An 11,211-nucleotide genomic window follows, 5' to 3' on the forward strand; every position below is an offset into this window, starting at 1 on the left:
AGCATGCATTTCACTTGCTGAAGACAAAACTGAAGGCAAAATGCCCCAAGAACAAGGAGAAACTGAAGACAGTTGCAGTAGAGGCCTGGCAGAGCATCACTAGGGATGAAACCCAGCGTCTGGTGATGTCTATGCGTTCCAGACTTCAGGCTGTAATTGACTGCAAAGGATTTGCAACAAATATTAAAAAGTGAAAGTTTGATTTATGGTTATTATTCTGTCCCATTACTTTTGGTCCCTTACCAAGTAGGAGGCACATATGAAAACTGTTGTAATTCCTACACCGTTCACCTGATTTGGATGTAAAGACTCTCAAATTAAAGTTGACAGTCTGCAGTTAAAGCACATTTTGTTCATTTCATTTAAATCCATTGTGGTGGTGTATAGAGCCAAAAATGTTAGAATTGTGTGATGTCCCAATATTTATGGACCTGACTGTATATATATATATATACATATAACCAAAAAACGGAACAGCGCCTCCAGAGACAATCGCAGGTGCAAGCTACCAGGCAATAATACAGCAAACAAAATAAAGTAGCAGCACACTAAATGCACTAAGACTGAGTAAACAGGTGAATGTGTCAACAGGGTCAAATACATGACGCCAATACTTACTAATAAGCAGTGAAGAAGCTCTTAGCGCATATTATTGATCCAAAATATGTTGGGCCCATAGCTGTCCACCTAAACTGACAGGCCAGGCAAGGAGAGCACTAATTAGAGAAGCAGTCAAGAGGCCCATGGTCACTCTGGAGGAGCTGCAGAGATCAGCAGCCCAGATGGCAGACTCTGTCCACAGGACAAGTATTAGTTGTGCACTCTACAAATCTGGCCTTTATGGAAGAGTGGCAAGAAGAAGGCCATTTTTGAAAGCAAGCCATAAGAAGTCATGTATGCAGTTTGCCACAAGCCATACAGGGGGACAGCATTTTTGCTCGCCAGGTATTTTCTTATTTAGTAAACTGCGAGTTGTTTATATTGTTAAATTTTAAGTGTGTGAAAAATCTTTTTCTGGCTCAACAAAATGATGCCTGACTGGTGATTCAGTGATCTTTTTTTGTTGACATGCTTCTGAGCTTGATGAGGATATATTTGCTTTACTAGGCTTTGCAAAAAACTTGCGGATATCCACTCTGACTTTCTTCACTCAAACTGACTTTAAGCATAAAGCTTAGGTTCCAGAAAAGACAAAATTTTAAGAAGAATGATAATACTGAATGATAATAAAGGGTATTTGGCACCCGGGTGGGGGTACTTTCTCTGCCCCCCCCCCCCCCCCCCTGCCGAAACAATAATCTCCCCTTATACATAATTTACTTACAGTTCTGAAGACTCAGGGGTGCTGGCTGGCTTGGCCGGGCAAAAGGAGTGTGGGAGACTGTGAGGCCTTTTTCTCCAAGCTGCTCCGGATCAGTGCTCAGGTCAGACCACCAATCAAACCCCCAATGTTAATCAGACCTCAGCTAACAGCCCTAATAAGATCCCCAATGTTAATAAGACCTCAGATCATACCTCAGCTCAGACCCCAATATGAATGACCCCCAATCGGACCTCATATAAGAGCCCCATGCCTCATAGCAGCCCCCAGTGCCTCTCCAGCAGCCCCCAGTGCCTCTCATCAGCCCTCCAGTGCCTCTCATCAGCCCCTCCAGCGCCTCTCATCCACCAGTAATAACAGCCCCCCCAATCATGTGCCAGTAATAACAGCCCCCCCAAACATGTGCCAGTAATAACAGCCCCCCAATCATGTGCCAGTAATAACAGCCCCCCCAATCATGTGCCAGTAATAACAGCCCCCCCAATCATGTGCCAGTAATATCAGCCCCCCAATCATGTGCCAGTAATAACACGGCCCCCCCCATCATGTGTCAGTAATAACAGGGCCCCCCCAATCATGTGCCAGTAATAACAGGCCCCCCCCCCATTATGTGCCAGTAATAACAGGGCCCCCCCCCCCCTTATGTGCCAGTAATAACAGGGCCCCCCCATTATGTGCCAGTAATAACAGGGCCCGGCCCCCCCAATCATGTTCCAGTAAAAGTATTGTATATATTTTTAAAAAAATGAACACTTATACTTACCTCTTTGGCAGCGATGCGATGCAGGCCTCTTCCAGCCTGTGTCCCGCGCTGTACGGCTCAGGCGGCGCGATGACGTAATCGCACCGCCTACGCCGGCCTCTGATGGGCTGCCGGCCTAGTGCCGGCAGCCTATCAGAGGAACAGGAAAGGGACACACCTCTCCCCTGCTCCTCCGCACAGCCTTCTGTTTGTATCGCTGTCCTGAGGACGGCAATACAAACAGATCACTATGGAGATGAGCTCTTCCACAATGGAAGCGCTCATCTCAGTGCCCCGCCGCCGCCGCACACATTGCCCGGCTGGGGGGGATTTCACCATACCTGTCCCCCCCGCATTATTTCCTGGGGGGGATCCGTCCCCCCCGCTTCCTACACCCATGCATATAGGGGACACAGCAAACATGTGGAAGAAGATGGTCTGGTCAGATGAGACCAATGTTGAACTTTTTGCTCTAAATGCAAATCGTTATGTGTGGCGGAAAACTAACACTGCACATCACCCTGAACACGCCATCACCACTGTGAAACATGGTAGTGGCAGCATCATTCTGTGGGGATGCTTTTCTTCAGCAGGGACAGGGAAGCTGGCCGGAGTTGATGGGAAGATGGATGAAGCTAAAATACAGGGCCATCCTGGAGGAAAACCTGGTAGAGGCTGCAAAAGACTTGAGACTAAGGAGGAGGTTCACTGTCCAGCAGAAAGACCCTAATCATGCAGCCAGAGCTACAATGGAATGGTTTAGATCAAAGCATATCCATGTGTTAGAGTGGCCCAGTCAAAGTCCAGACCTAAATGCCATTGAGAATCAGTGGCAAGACTTGATCCAATCTGTCTGAGCTTGAGCTATTTTGCGAAGAAGAATGGGCAAAAAATTAATCCTCTAGATATGCAAAGCTCTTAGAGACATACCCCCGAAAAAACCTGCAGCTGTAATTGCAAATATCGGCTCAGGGGGGCTGAAAACAAATGCATGACACACTTTATTTATAAAAAAAATGTGAAAACCATGTGTTATTTTTTTTTCATTTCACACATACTTGCTACTTTGTGCTAGTCTATCACATAAAATCCCAATAAAAATACATTTAAGTTTGTGGGTGCAACGTGAACAAATTTGGAAACGTTAAAGGGGTATGAACACTTTTTCAAGTCAGTGTATATATATATATAAATATATATGTATATGGTGTTGGAAAGCACAAGGGACCATCGTTGATGAAAGATACGTGTCACCAAGGTACCTGCCCTTGGTGAAGTAGGAGCCAGTATTGTAGGTGTGTCATCAGCAGTAGGTGGTTGACATTTTGTTTATTTAGTATAGCTGTGAATAGCTGATCCAGGACGGCTCTTACTGGGAGTAGTTATAGTGCTGGGTGAGTGACTACTTTCCACATTCCAGGACGGGTTTTGGCTGGCCTACAAAACAGCCAGCAGTGTTAGGTTGCAGTGCCTGAAACACTGAGGACAAAATGTGGTCCACATACGCCCCATGGGGTTACGGAACTGTGCAATACCATACTTGTGTTGTGCTATAGATACAGGACTTTATTGTTTCTTTAAGGCCGGCTGGAGAAAGCTGGTCGCTGCCGTTTACTGTTGCTTTGCTTTCACTGCTAAAGGGCTGCTGCTGTGTTCTTACCTGAATGCTACCATTGGGGCAGATCCCCACAATGTATATACACACACATATAAAGAATATGGGGGACATTTATCAAGACCAATGTTTTAAGTGTCCTGTGCTTCTGGAGGATGCAACAAATTGATTTGAGGCAGGAGTCCAATGCCTGGTACCCCCACAATCAGCTGTTTGAAGAGGAGGCAGCACTCCACACAAGTGCTGTTCTGTCCTTGTCATTACACTGTCTCCTCTGTAGCGGTGTTGTAGTGTCCATTTATTTGCATATTTTGTCAGGGTGAAAGATGTATAATAATCGAAAAACCTATTAAAAAACGCCACACATGTATAATACAAAAAACATCTTTATTAAGTGTCCACAATTCGACATGCACTAGTAATATTATAGACAGTCATAAAAACATTGCAGGTAGGTGCTATGATGAATGATATACCCCACCAGACTCCAAATCTACATATGTGATATTGTAATACACCAGAAGAAGCGCGGCGAAACGTACATTGGGGTTTTCCAAGCCCCCTCCAGCTCTGAATTGGTATGTGTTAAATTGTTATGTGGTTTTTTTTTTGTACTCTTTTAGTTTAATCATGGTTTTGTGGACCGGATGGAACAGGGCTGATCCCCTTTTACTTGAAACCTATTATTCTGATGTCTGAGTCTGATCAATTTTCTATATTACATTGAGATCATTGCCTTATTATCCTTGCTGGCAGGTGGTTGGCCTCTGACATCAGTCATTTTGGGTATACTGTATATTGCAGAGTATATATTTAGGGGTTTAGTTCGCTTGATTTAGTACCATCAATATACAAGTGGTATATTACAATATCACATACATAGATTTGGAGTCTGGTGAGGTATATCATCCATCATAGCACCTACCTACCATGTTTTTATGACTGTCTATGATATTACTAGTGTATGTCAAATTGTGGACATGTATAATAATCGTCAGCACATCTCCCTGTGTAATCAGGGGTGTGTTACCGATAATATAATTGAATGAGGGAGAAATGACTGTGGTAGTGATCATTCCTCTCCATTCACTTTGCATAGGCCCATGTGATAAGCTGATGTAAACAAGTGGCAATTTACTTTTTTTTTTTTGCGGCTCCTTGAAATAGACCAATGTGACAATGCGGCCTTTGAACCAAAAAAGGTTGTGCGCCTCCGAAATAAACCATAATAGTTCTCTAACTATTGTCTATGGGACAAGCAATCAGAAGATCACAGGTTATATCCCCCTATAGGGGCTTAAAAGTTAATCATTAAAATGTAAAAAAAAAAAAAAAAAGCACAGCCACTATAAAATGTATAGCGCTGTGCTTGGTAAGCTGCAAAAAGACTGCAAAGCTCAAAGTGCCAGTGCCTTCTCAAACAGCTGATCGTGAGGGTCCCAGGTGTTGGACCCCCATCGATCAGATACTGATTACCTATCCTGAGGATAGATCATCAGTATCAAAATCCCAGAAAACCCCTTTAACCTGCAGAATAACAACCTTCCAGACCTCTTTTACGGGCTGGAGGTATACTGCTTGCAAATGCTTATGAGAATGTGAAGCAACACATAAAATAAAAACAAGAATAATACTGACTTGAGAAAATAATTATTTACGGAGAAGCGATCAGACAATCAAATGTTAAAGTCTGTTAGGGTGACTTAAAGGGGTTGTCTTACTTCAGCAAATGTCATTTATCATGTAGACAAAGTTAATATAAGGCACTTACTAACGTATTGTGATTGTCCATATTGCCTCCTTTGCTGGCTTCATTAAATTCACATTATGCACTGCTTGCATCCAGGGGTTATGACCACCCTGTAATCCAGCAGTGGCGGCCATGCTTGCACACTATCGGAAAATGCGTCAGCCTCTGTGGTGGCCGGGCCACGGGAGTATGCATAGGCTGGCACTGTTTCCTATAGTGTGCAAGCATGGCCATCACTGCTGGATTTATGTAGACAAAGTGTAACAGTCCTACAGGCTCACCTGAGTCAGAGGACCGCTGGCTGGAGGTAGGAGTGGAGCCCAGTGGCAAGGACCGCAGGCAGGTAGTAGGTGCAGGAAGTCTGGCAGAGGTGTAGTCGGTAGGCAGGCGGTGGGTCAGGGCAGGCGGCAGTAAGCGTGGTCAGACAATCCGGATGGCAACGGTGGTAGCAGTTCAGTAGGTAGGGACAAGCAGAAGAGTAGTCGGTAGGCAGGCGGTGGGTCAGGGCAGGCGGCAGTAAGCGTAGTCAGACAATCCGGATGGCAACGGTGGTAGCAGTTCAGTAGGTAGGGACAAGCAGAAGAGTAGTCGGTAGGCAATTCCTGGTCAGCAGTGGACTTCCAGTTGTAGCAAGAGCAGCAGATGAGGAGAAGCTTGATCAAGGCTCAGGAGCTCAATAATTAGCAAGCTAGAGTGCAAGGGGCTGGATTTATATAGGGAAGTACCAGGTGTGGGGAATCAAGGGTGATGAGCAAGGCTTGGCAAGACTGAGGTTACATAATAGGTTTCAGGGAGTAATGTTCAGAGAGGACGGTAGCCTAGTAAGCAGGGCTACCGCCTGGGATGTGGCTGGTCACGGGTTCGAATCCCGACAGTACTCCCCCCCTTCCAAGGTGACCTCCGGGCACCGCAGGGGCAGGCTTACCGGGGTGCCGTTGGTGGAACTCTTTTACCAGTCTGGGGGCGTGGACATTTTCTTCTGGCTCCCAGGAGTTATCCTCGGGAGGGTAACCCTCCCACCCAATTAGGTATTGTAGTCTTCCCCGGTGGATCCTGGAGTCGAGGATCTTTGCGACAACGTATTCTTCTTCACCCTGTACCCTCACGGGTGGTGGAGGGGGCGAGTGGCGGCCTGTGAAGGTGTTCTCCACGTATGGCTTGAGGAGTGAGCAATGGAAGACAGGGTGCACCCTAATGGAGTCCGGAAGGTCGAGCCGGAACGTGACCTCGTTGATTTGTTCGGTGACCCGAAACGGACCCATGTATCTTTGGGCCAACTTTTTGGAGGGGACCTTCAATCTGAGGTTCCTGGTGGACAGCCACACCTTGTCTCCCACATGGAAGCCCGGGGTGGGTTTGCGACGTCTGTCTGCTCCCTGTTTAAAACGCCTCTGGGCGAGCTGGAGGTTGTCTATAATGTTCTTTTGTGCCTCCTGTAGGGTTGTTAGGCGTTCGGCCACTGCTGGGAGGGTGGAGGCGACGGGCAGGTGGGGAATGAACACCGGGTGCGAGCCTGTGTTAGCAAAGAAAGGGCTGTGCTTGGTTGAGCTATGCTCAGCATTGTTGTAGGCGAACTCGGCCGTGGGGAGATGGTCAAGCCAGTCATCCTGCAGGTGGGAGCTGAAACAGCGTAGGTACTGCTCTAGGGTCTGATTAGTTCTTTCAGTCTGCCCGTTTGACTGAGGGTGGAAAGCGGAGGATAGGTTCACTTTAACCCCGAGCGCCAGGCAGAAGTTCTTCCAGAACTTTGAGGCAAATTGTACGCCTCGGTCGGAGACCACGTCGTCCGGGATCCCATGCAGCCTGAAGACCTCTCTGAGAATTAGATCGGCCGTCTGTTTGGCGGTGGGTATGCCTTTGTAGGGGATGAAATGGGCCATCTTGGTGAGACGGTCGACCACGACCAGGATAGTGTTCATCCCTTTTGAAGGAGGAAGGTCTACCACAAAGTCCATGGAGATCGAGCCCCAGGGGCGGGAGGGAATAGGGAGGGGTTGTAACAGACCCACGGGGGAGGAACGAAGAGTCTTATTGCGGGCACAGACCGCGCACGAGGAGATGTACCTCTTGATGTCCTCCTTGTATGTTGGCCACCAGAAGGAGCGGGAGAGAAGCTCCTGGGTCTTTCTTATGCCAAAATGGCCGGCCAGCTTGGAGTCATGGTTGAATTTGAGCACTTCGAGCCGTGCGATTTCTGGTACATATAGTTGTAGGTCCTGATGAAACCAATGACCGTTCTTAAACGTAAGGCTGATATTCCTTGTGGGGTGGGCGAGGAAGGGGTCATTTTCGTATCCTTCTTTGATTGTGCCCAGGAGTTCTTTAGAGTAGGTGGCCCCTACGACCCTTCTCTCGGGTAAGATGTTATTTTGGCCCTTGTTACTCTGTGAGGGCTCGGAAAACATTCTGGAGAGGGCGTCAGCCTTGCCGTTTTTTGATCCAGGGCGATAGGTGATGAGATAGTTGAAACGGGAAAAGAATAGGCTCCATCTGGCCTGTCTGGCTGAGAGTCTCTTAGCGCTGCGGATGAACTCAAGGTTCTTGTGGTCAGTTAGTACGATTATGGGGTTGGTGGCTCCCTCCAGCAGATGTCTCCACTCGGAGAAGGCATCCTTGATCGCCAGTAGTTCTTTGTTCCCGATGTCATAGTTCTTCTCGGAGGGGGACATCTGGCGGGAGAAATATGCGCACGGGTGTAATAGCATCCTCTCCCCTGACAAAACTGCCCCCACCGCAGAGTCTGATGCATCCACTTCGACTGTAAATGGGAGCTCGGGGTTCGGGTGGATTAGGATTGGGGCAGAAGTGAAGAGGAGTTTCAACTTGGTGAAGGCCTCCTGGGCCTCGGGTGTCCAGGAGAAGGGGACTGCCTTCTTGGTGAGTTGGGTGATTGGTGATATGACCTTGGAGGAGTTCCGGATAAACTTCCGATAGAAGTTGGCGAAGCCAATGAATCTTTGTATCTCCTTCTCGTTTTTCGGAATGGGCTAGTTCATCACAGCTTGGACCTTCCCCGGGTCCATACTTAGGCCCTCTGGGGAGATGATGTATCCGAGGAACTGAGTGGTGGTTCGCTCAAACTCGCATTTCTCTAGCTTGATATAGAGAGAGTTCTGTCGGAGTCTCTGCAGTACCCTGCGGACGTGTTTTGCGGTGCTGCTCGAGGTCTTCAGAGAAGATCAAGATGTCGTCCAGGTAAACGACTACAAACAGATCCAGCATGTCCCTGAGGACGTCGTTAATGAAGTGCTGGAAGGTGGCGGGAGCATTGCAGAGTCCGAAAGGCATGACCAGGTACTCGAAATGACCATAATGTGTCCGGAAGGCGGTCTTCCATTCGTCCCCAGGGCGGATTCGGACGAGGTTGTAGGCTCCTCGAAGGTCGAGTTTGGTGAAGATCTTCGCTTCCCGGAGTCTCTCAAGGAGTTCGGAAATCAGTGGGAGCGGGTACCGGTTTTTTACGGTTATGTCATTAAGCTTTCTGTAGTCTATGCAGGGACGCAGGGAGGAGTCTTTTTTCTCTACGAAGAAAAAGGGGGCTCCCGCGGGGGAGGTGGAGGGCCGGATGAACCCCTTCCTCAGGTCCTCGTCCAGGTACTCTTTCAGAGCCTTGAGTTCAGGCTCTGAGAGGGAGTAGATACTGCCAAAGGGTATTTCGGCCTCGGGCAACAGTTCTATAGGGCAGTCATAGGGTCGGTGTGGTGGCAGCTTGTCTGCGTTTTTCTTGTCGCAGACATCCTGGAACTCGCGGTATTGAGGGGGTAGCAGATCCTTGACGGATAGTTTTGAGATGGTGGTGTCTTCGGGTGGAAGGACGGGTTTGTGGGAGCAATTTAGCGTGCAGAACTCGGATGGGAATCGTATGCAGCGGGTTTCCCAGTCCACCGAGGGGTTGTGGGTGGCCAACCATGGGATGCCCAAGATCACTGGGAACTTCGGGGAGGCGATCAGAGAGAAGTGGATCTTTTCACGGTGATTAGGTTCTATGAGGAGTTGTAGTTCGGTGGTCTCGTGAGTGGCCGGCCCCGAGGAGAGTGGGGATCCGTCGACGGTTTCCAGGTCAACGGGGGCTGCCTTGATTGTCAGTGGAATGTTCTTTTCGCGGGCGAAGGTTAGGTCCATGAAGTTGCCTCCCGCCCCGGAGTCTAACATCACTGAACAGGGGAGTTGTCGCCCCTCAATGTCGATGAGGATGGGGACGATGAAGTGGGATCCATGAGCCGCCGTGTTGTTATTTTCAAGGGCTGCTGGCGGGGTTGGAGTCTGTGGTTTCTCCTTTAGCTCCGTGACGGCAATAGTCTTTCGGATCTTATGAGGACATTTGATGGCAAAATGACCCGGCTCCCCACAGTAGAGGCAGAGGTTTTCGGCCAGCCTTCTTTCCTTCTCAGCTGTGGATAGAGACCTACGTAGAGCGTCGACCTGCATAGGTTCAGTTACTGACTGGGGGTCGCGCTGGGCGGTGGAAGAGAAGGAGTAAGTGGGTCTGTGGTCCGAGGACCAGAGTCTTTCTTTCTTCCTCTCGGAGAGTCTTTGATCTATCCGGATGCATAACTGAATGAAGTCATCCAGATCGTCCGGGGCCTCAACTCTGGCGAGTTCGTCCTTTATTAATTCTGACAGGCCTCGCCGGAATTGGCTTCTCTGTGCCGCTGGGTTCCAGGTGGTGTCCGTGACCCAACGGCGAAACTCGGCGGTGTATTCGGCGACGGAGCGTCTCCCTTGCCGCAGACCATGTAGTCGCGCCTCGGCTGTCGCACAGCGGTTGGGGTCATCGAAGACTTGGCTCATGGCGGTGATAAAGTTGTTTAGGTTGTCCAGGAGCTGACTGTTAGTCTCCACATATGGTGATGCCCATGCTAATGCTTCATCCGTCAGGAGATTGACCACGAATAGCACCTTCTTTTTCTCGGTGGTGAAGGGGGCCGGGTACATCTGAAAATAGATGCGGCATTGGTTTAGAAACCCCCGATACTGGCGTCTGTCGCCGCTGAATCTTGATGGGAGTGGCATGCGGGTGTCTGCGGGCGCGCCGCGGACGTCCAGGAGTTGCCTCTGTAGTTCAATAATCTCCCTCTGTTGGCTTTGGACTACGCCTTGGAGCTGGGCAAATTTCTCCTGATATGTAGTACCAAATTCTTGAAGTTCGGAGACCTGCTTACGCAGAGTGGCCATTGCGGACTCCATAGTGCGGCTGATTATTCTGTAACAGTCCTACAGGCTCACCTGAGTCAGAGGACCGCTGGCTGGAGGTAGGAGTGGAGCCCAGTGGCAAGGACCGCAGGCAGGTAGTAGGTGCAGGAAGTCTGGCAGAGGTGTAGTCGGTAGGCAGGCGGTGGGTCAGGGCAGGCGGCAGTAAGCGTGGTCAGACAATCCGGATGGCAACGGTGGTAGCAGTTCAGTAGGTAGGGACAAGCAGAAGAGTAGTCGGTAGGCAGGCGGTGGGTCAGGGCAGGCGGCAGTAAGCGTAGTCAGACAATCCGGATGGCAACGGTGGTAGCAGTTCAGTAGGTAGGGACAAGCAGAAGAGTAGTCGGTAGGCAATTCCTGGTCAGCAGTGGACTTCCAGTTGTAGCAAGAGCAGCAGATGAGGAGAAGCTTGATCAAGGCTCAGGAGCTCAATAATCAGCAAGCTAGAGTGCAAGGGGCTGGATTTATATAGGGAAGTACCAGGTGTGGGGAATCAAGGGTGATGAGCAAGGCTTGGCAAGACTGAGGTTACATAATAGGTTTCAGGGAGTAATGTTCAGAGAGGACGGTAGCCTAGTAAGCAGGGCTACCGC

The sequence above is a fragment of the Bufo bufo genome, chromosome 1, assembly GCF_905171765.1.
Source record: "Bufo bufo chromosome 1, aBufBuf1.1, whole genome shotgun sequence".
NCBI lineage: Eukaryota > Metazoa > Chordata > Amphibia > Anura > Bufonidae > Bufo > Bufo bufo.